The sequence below is a fragment of the Cyprinus carpio genome, chromosome A4, assembly GCF_018340385.1.
Source record: "Cyprinus carpio isolate SPL01 chromosome A4, ASM1834038v1, whole genome shotgun sequence".
Lineage (NCBI taxonomy): Eukaryota > Metazoa > Chordata > Actinopteri > Cypriniformes > Cyprinidae > Cyprinus > Cyprinus carpio.
In genome coordinates, this window is record NC_056575.1 from 8378450 (window position 1) to 8386927 (window position 8478).

The following is an 8478-nucleotide window of genomic DNA, read 5'->3' on the forward strand; positions in this document are numbered from 1 at the left end:
TTGTAAATATAGTAATATTTATTTGCAAACAAAAAATAAAAATAAAATAAATAAATAAATAAAAATAATATATATATATAAAGATGTATCTGATAAAAATGTATATTTCCTCCCAGTTCTGCAGCAGAGTGGGAATTGGATTCCGGACTCTTAAATTGGGATGAAATGTGACTGGAATAATTTGGGTAGGCCGTTGTGTTATCTTCAGAACACAAAATTAAGATGCATGTTTACCATATTTGATGCGCTCTATGTATGTGCAATGATCAATATTTATGTGAATAAGCCTAAATAAATCTGTTAATCATTCGTGTCTCTTCAGAAGCCTTGTATTAAACCTAATTCATATGTATTATTTTTTTCGCTTTATTTTGGTAACTTTTTGAACTTAATTTTGGTTTATTGAATGGACAAAACTAATGAGGGTATATTAATATAATATCTTATATCTTAATATCACCATTTGTGTCTGGATTTTTCATAACATGAGCAAGTCTTGTGAGTTTTTATGAATAAATAATGACATAATTTTTGGGTTAACTATCTCCAAGGGAAACCAAAGATGTTCTTATTATCTTATACTTTGATAACCAATCACATTATAGCCTTTAAAGACACGCCCACTGCTCATGCGTGCCAGTTATCCCGACTTGACTTGGATTTTTTTTTTTTTTTTTTTTTGGTATTTAGTTGAGTAGCACATTCAAAAAGAGAATGTAAGCTAAAGAACAAAAAAAACAAGAATAATACAAAATTAAATGCTTGTGAATTTGTATCTCACGATTTGCTCAGCAGCGCCAGTCCAGCAGTCTTCGACCGGAAGTTAGGTCGGAGCTTGTAGCAGGGAGGAATTACATCGAACAGCACGTGGGAAGTTGTTACTGCAAGTGTCAACATTAATTGGTAAACACTTTATTTACTGATTCGAATAAATGTGAGCCGGCAACTAGTTAACTTTTATATCGTTTGGATTGACGTGCTTAGACATTGCAATGTAAAAGCTGCTTCTGTTGATTTTATTGATAAATACGACTAATATCGCTGCATGACTGTGAAGGCGTTAGTGGGCGTTCCTAGTGCTGTCGCTCCAATGTTATTGTATCTGGATATACTGTATATTTAGAAAATGCGATTACAAATTGTATATTTTGTCGGAAAACTTCTATATCATTTTAATTAAATTATTTATTATGGATAATTATTTCAATTATGCATGCATGTCATATGTTATGTTTATACTACATCTGTTCATTTCTTAAAGCACATGAAGGCTTTTCCCCAAATTTCTATTAGCTCTCTAACAATCGGAATCTCAAAACTCATTTTTTATAGCAAAATGCTACCATAGAGAACTTACTCTACCAGTCACACGTTTGGAATAATTAAGATGTATAATTAAGAAGTCTATATTTATTTCATCTAAAGAAAAAGAAAGATACTGAGAAATATAAACATTTAAAATAAGCTTTTTCAGTTATTTTAATATATATTGTAAAAACTAAAAAACACTACCATTCAAAAGTTTGGGGTAATAATGCTGTGAAACCATTATAATATGCTGGAAACCATTATAATATGCATAAAATAATCTAATCAAAAAAAAAAAATTAAATCAAAATTATTTACAACATATGTAGAAACTAAAAAACACTACCATTCAAAAGTTTGGGGTAATAAAATATTCTATTCAAAAAGGACACATTAAATTAAAATGATTTACAACAGATTTCAGTTTCAAATAAATGCTGTTCAGTCTTCAATGTATCCTGAAAAAAATTGTGTCCACAAATATTTTAAGTAGTGAAAACTTTCATAATAAAATCTGTATAATATATGTATATATATATATATATATATATATATATATATATATATATAAAAATATATATAAAATAAGAACCAATAATAATTGATACTAACTGAACACCAAATCAGAATGCTTTCAGAAGGATCATGTCACATTGAAAATTGGACTAATGGCAGCTGAAAATTCAGCTTTGCATCACATGAATAAATTAAAATGTAATAAAAGTTCACAGTATTACTGTTTTACTGTATTTTTAAACAAATAAATGCAGCCTTGGATATCATAAGAGACTTCTTCTGCAATTATTCAGAACTCTTGACCAGTAAGTTTCAGGATCCTGTCTGGTCCCCCACCAGAGATATTCAGCCTGAATGTGTGGGGTGCTTTAAAATGATTGCATTTCCCACCCCCATAAAAACAATTCACAAACCCGAAATGTTCTGCATGCACACTATACTGTAGCAAACCCTAAAAAACTGTAGCTCAATCAGAGCATAACACTAGCAATGATTTCAAGGGAAACTAAGAACTGATAGACTGTATACATTGACTCTAATAAAGTTCTTTTGGATAAAAGTATTTGTCAAATGCAAAAAAAAAAAAAAAAAAAAAAAGGCTATTTTTAATTTTTAATTTCTGAACAGATTGGTTGAAAATCACAAGACTGGTCTCTTTCTCTTTTAGTTGAAGCATATGAGTCAAATGATATCCAATTCAGTCCAATCAGCTATTTTGGGCATCTGTCATGGATTTCATGTCGATATAAGTGGTTTTCTTTTACTGCATCAATACATTTCATGCTGTAATGCTAAATTGTATCTGAGGCTGTATCTCTGCAAAGCTTTGACATATTGACACCAAACTTTGTGTGCCATTATAACCTCACACCGACCACACCACATTGGTGACCACTCCAACTATTTGTCAAAAATCATAAACCTGTAAGTCATATTACTAGTGATTGTATTTATGATTTTCAAAAATTCATTTAAAAAAAGCTAAAAATACTAATTTTTTCAGTTGGTCTCTTGTTCACCAATTTCAGCTTCTTCTGATTTTTAATAACAGGGCACCTGTGTTAGTTCATTTCAGTGTATGTTATAAGGAATTTGTTGTTTTTGTTGGATTATTTGAATGAAGCTACATACTCACTCTTTACCTTTTTCAGCAGAATGAAATTAAGTGCAAATTAAGGCTCCCCTGGATACTTCACATTTAGAGAGAATAAAGGTATGTCTGCTTTCACATCCCTGAGAGACTACATACACTCTCAGAAAAATAGGGTACAACAGCTGTCACTGGGGCGGGTCAATTTTGGTAGCTTAAAGGTACATATTGGTACTTAAAGTGTACATATTAGAACCTAATAGGTACAAAAGTGTACCTTTTGAAAAGGTACCACCCCAGTGACAGCTGTTGTACCTTTATAGCTGAGAGTGTAGCGTATTTGTACTTGCATGCATGTCACACTGCAGGATGATTTAAGTGAATTGCAAAAAGGAAATAAAAATTGTGAAAAAAGCTAGTTTAGTATGTTATCTTTGTTTTCTGTCAACATTTTGACAAACACCATGGTTTGACAGTACTAGTTATTGATGGACTCACCCCTAAATTAAATATAAAGTTGGTGTTAGTTATGTCATAGTTGTGATTTGCTAAAGAGCATATAAATATTATTCTATAATCTGTTGTTTAAGTAAAACTGTTATTTGGCACCTATCTATGTATGAAGGCAGACATCATGCATGAAGTTTAATCACAGACTTTGGTTACATTTTGCTTTCTTGCTGAACTCTCTGTCATAAATGATATATATTATATAATATACTCCTTATATTCACTACTGATTTAGTAGCACTACTGACTAAGTTTTAAATTCTGATGTTTTAGATTTAGATGATTTTTCTTTATGGATTAATGTCTGTTTATTTATGTGTTTCCCCTGCAGAAGAGGGATGTGTTTGGACCACACAGTGTTCAGGGACATGTGGATGGATGTAATGATGGACATCCGCTCGTGGACAGGTAAGACTTCTAACTTGTGTTTTTGTTTTGTTGTGTACTAAACATGTAGGTTACCATCATTTTCTTTTTGGAGGGTGACTCCTCTAGAAATCAAATGATGGTAACCTAAACAGGTGGGGAAGGGACGGCGGAGCTGAAAATTTATACAGCAAAATTGTATTTATTTTTTCGGCCAAGAAGTATAACCCCTGCTGGACATGGTGCCAGGGCTCGGGGGGGACCTGAATCGTCCCCATCCCTTCATTCACACAACACTCACTCATATCGCGGAGATCTGGCTGGGATCGAACCAGCAACCTCTGAACCGTGAGGCAGTGCTCTTACCTGTGAGCCACAGATCTCTTGTCTGAACATGTGAAGGAACTTATATTTCACTGTTCACCTGCATGTGCTTTTATAATAAAACAGTTAAAGCGTGAAGTTGGCTGATTGTTGTCACTGAGATGGGATTTGAACCCATGCCTCAATCACAGTCTTATCATCCGAAAACATCTGATTAACCACTAACCCATTGTGGTTTTCACATTTTATTCTTGGCTTTTGTGGCACTTTGTTGAATGTAAATATGACAAATAAAAAAAATAAATAGATATAAAATAAATCCTCCCACATAAAAGAAACAGCAATGCTTTTTCTACCGAGCCACTGAATCTCTGGAGTTATTTGGTGTTTTGGATGAGGTTTAATTATGAACTGTGAACTAATGAAGAATAATAGTATTTGTGGGATTTGAACCCAAACATTAGTGAATGACAGGCAAACACTCCTCCACTGAGGCACAGAGTTTGTGGTGTTTATTTTGTTTTCTGATGTTTAGTTTATCAACTGCATCATGAACAATTTTTATAAGCAATAGTGTGATTTTTTTCCTGGTGCCACAGAGTTTGTGACAAAAGGGGTTTATTAAGATTTTGACTTTGTTTTACATGATTTGAACTCAGGACTCCAAGATCAGTGTATTAACAAATCAGTCAGAATCAAATGTACAAACAATCATAATTATCTTTAAAAAATTTATTGATCCATCGAATGTCAAACTCAAACTGATAAACAAACACACAACATGTAAATAAAATAATTTGTTAATTTTTTTATTATCATTCTTATTTTAATAAGAAACATAGAGACCTACGGAAGTTTCTAGTAGTCCTAAAGACCTTGATTAGCTGCTTCAGGTGTTTTCAGTCAGTTTGGAGCTAAACTAAGGAAAGTGGCTCAGCAGGAGCAGGATTCTGTCCTGTTTATAAAATAACCTGTCAGTGTTTGCTATAAATGCACGAGTGTTCAGTCACTCTGACCAGCGTTTGTTCTGTGAAGATCAGTCAGACTCACTTTACACCTGTTCTTCCACACATCACCTCCTCCTCCTCCATCCAGAGCTTCAGATAGAGGCTCGGAGCAGGATGTGGATTGGGAAGTGCTCACTATTCAGATGCTCCTCAAGAGGGAGCTGGAGAATCCATCCCAATTCCCCAAAACCAATCAACCATTAAAATAAATACTGTTTGAGTCTGCAAAAAACACAGAGACAACACACAAAAATCACTGTTTAACTGTCAACAAACATGATACACATCCATTTAAATAAATAAATACAAATACACAATCTTAATTACCCAAATACAAGAATCCTGGATAGCCTTTTGTTCTGTAGTTTGTGTGTGTGTGCTTTTGAGTTCAACTCAACATTTAATCAGTTTAACCTCATCCACTGAGAGCTGATCAGGTGCATTTAGATAAACTGACAGATCCATGTTTCTCTGCTGGCTGTAACAAAGTATTAGATTTGTTGTAAAATACATGAGATTTAAAGCTAATGGCCACCTTGTCGTCTTATGAAAGCTGATAGATTTGTTGAGCACACGAGGAAGCAGATGACTGAGTCTGCTCGTAAGTGAAACTGAAGTGCAGTTGTTGTTCCGCTCCACTAGGCGGCGGAAGCGGCTTCACGTTCAGTCTGAGCGCTTCCGATGAGGGACAGAATGACGCTTGTTGTGACAACATGTGCAGACAACATGTGCAGACCGTTTAAAATACAGATCCTGCAGATGACAGCTCAGTGACAGTGTTTTTAATATCACTAAACAGCATCTATTCCAGCACATAAACAAACAAAACCGATAAAGTGCAGGAATGGAGAGTCACTGTAAGTAACTCCACACATGCAGCGCTTTTCTCTTTCACTAAACATTGAAGCACTTACTCTTTGCACTTAAGTCGTTATTTACTTTAATAGCCAAGTATTGAAGTATTGATGTGTCATTATTTCTTCTGATATGTTGTAGCTGTGCTCAGCTGTCAGTTTTATGTTATGTTATAATTTGTGTTATGATGAATTTCATGTGTTGTTTTTAATGTGTCTCCACGCGGACACTAAAACACAAACACGCAAAAGATTAGTTGATGTGTTTTTTAACCTAAACTCTTGTTTAAATAGGCCACTTGCTATTTGACAAATAAGTGTGTATTAATGTAGCTGTTTACATACCTGTGTTTTTATGTACTGTTCTCTATACTCAGTGTAAATTCTGATGGATTAGGTGTAGGTTACTATATAAAGTAATGTCTGTTTATTTCTGTCTTTCTCTACAGATTAAGGGATGTGTTTGAACAGAAGCAGAGCTCTGGGACGTGTGGACAGACTTTCACTGTAATGATGGACATCCGCTCGTGGACACGTAAGACTTCTAACTTGTGTTTTTGTTTTGTTGTGTACTAAACATGTAGGTTACCATCATTTTCTTTTTGGAGGGTGACTCCTCTAGAAATCAAATGATGGTAACCTAAACAGGTGGGGAAGGGACGGCGGAGCTGAAAATTTATACAGCAAAATTAAATTTTTTTTCTGTCAAGAAGTATAACCCCTGCTGGACATGGTGCCGGGTCTCGGGGGGGACCCGAATCGTCCCCATCCCTTCATTCACACAACACTCACTCATATCGCGGAGATCTGGCTGGGATCGAACCAGCAACCTCTGAACCGTGAGGCAGCGCTCTTACCTGTGAGCCACAGATCTCTTGTCTGAACATGTGAAGGAACTTATATTTCACTGTTCACCTGCATGTGCTTTTATAATAAAACAGTTAAAGCTATCAGTTGGCTGATTGTTGTCACTGAGATGGGATTTGAACCCATGCCTCAATCACAGTCTTATCATCCCAAAACATCTGATTAACCACTAACCCATTGTGTGAATTTGAATTGTCTTTGAAAATTTGAATTGTTTTTAAAATTTGAATAAACTAGCCCTTATTGGACATTACTTTAAGCATTTGACCTACAACACAATTCACTTGTCAGAAATGGAAAATAATACAGTAATGTTATATTCATTGTGTATTTTCCTTTTTGACAGAGAGATGAAACTGGACATGCCACGCTCGTCTGGAAGAGATGATGATATGCAGGATCCAGTGACAAATCCTGAAAAGCTGAGAGCTCATATCACGTTTTTAACTTTTATATAAAGTGAACAGTGTAGCACTACATTCACAGCTTTTTTTGGGGGGGATAAAAGTTTCTTGTTAACAAGAAACTGATTAATAATAATACATTAATGTATTTACTCACCCATGGATGCTAGTAGTATCCAAAAATAATATCCCACCAAGACAATCTAAAGATGGGGGAAAATAAGGCTATCAAGAGTGAGAGAGTCTGTTTGGAAACCTAATTTATATAAAGTGACAGTATCTCTTCTGAAGGATCGATACAAAGGATTTGGAGGGACCAAGTAAGAAAGGAGTGGGCAGAGCTAGTGAGAGAAAGCCAACTCCTCTTAAACTTTACAGAAAAATACAGAAAAGAAATGTAGCATCAAAAGTGTTACATGTGACAGCTTTTAAAAGAAAGCTGTGCTTCACATTACATTTCAAATAAAATGAAAATACAGCACAGAAACATTAGCCAGTTTTCATGCACTTCTTTAATATATCAGTTTTCCATATTCACAACAAATACATTAAGCTCTTTTTCCTTTTATATTATACAGTCTTAAATATTTTTACACAGAAACATTTTCTCAGAATTTTCATCTATCAAAATGTCTTTTCTTAACCTTTATTTCTTAAGTTGAAACATTTGAAGTCATTTCAATGTTTTTATCTCCATGCCTCCTAGCAAACAGACAGTACTTCCTTTGTACAGCTATTTACAGATGAAAAGAGTCTCCCAAACATTTGTATGATACTTCTCACTTGAATGAACTTGCACTGGTGGGGTTTAAAGTGCAGGCAAGGCAACAGAAAGAGAATGTGATACAGACGTTTTTGGTGAAGGCTTTAAAAATGCAATAAAATGGGGGTTTGGGGAGTGAAAGAAAAATGGTTTTAGAGTAGAATATATTTATGTGTATCTCCGAGTTGTAATTAAGCAGGTCCCCAAGTATTCCAGTCAAGAAGGATCAATCCTTCACAAGTCAGACCTCAGTAACATTCCCATAGAAAATAAATAGAGCATTCTTAAAACACACCTCTACCATCTCCATGATCTGAGAACAAGTCCATTCAAATGTCTCGTCACAAACTATACATGTGACAGAAAGGATCCGTGGAGCTCCTCTCTCCTTAATGGCAAGTTTAAGTGGCGGAACCAATTCACAGAGCATCGTTCTTAAAAAAAAGCAATCGAAAAGAGAACCAAAATA

The 8478-nt window shown here is 34.6% G+C and overlaps 2 long non-coding RNA genes across 3 annotated transcripts; both read left to right on the top strand.

Annotated features, from left to right (window-relative positions):
* The first annotated feature begins 804 nt into the window (after window positions 1-804).
* On the top strand, window positions 805-4252 carry LOC109083125. The gene is made up of 4 exons (XR_006157961.1): window positions 805-903; window positions 2976-3037; window positions 3756-3832; window positions 4010-4252. It is a non-coding gene; the product is annotated as an uncharacterized LOC109083125 (long non-coding RNA).
* A 1589-nt stretch (window positions 4253-5841) lies between these two features.
* Window positions 5842-8154, top strand: LOC122134373. 2 transcript variants are annotated; one of them, XR_006157949.1, is made up of 4 exons: window positions 5842-5978; window positions 6425-6510; window positions 6686-6834; window positions 7189-8154. It is a non-coding gene; the product is annotated as an uncharacterized LOC122134373 (long non-coding RNA). The 2 variants fall into 2 exon arrangements; XR_006157946.1 differs by lacking the exon at window positions 7189-8154 and having other exon boundaries at window positions 6686-6924.
* Window positions 8155-8478: the final 324 nt, after the last annotated feature.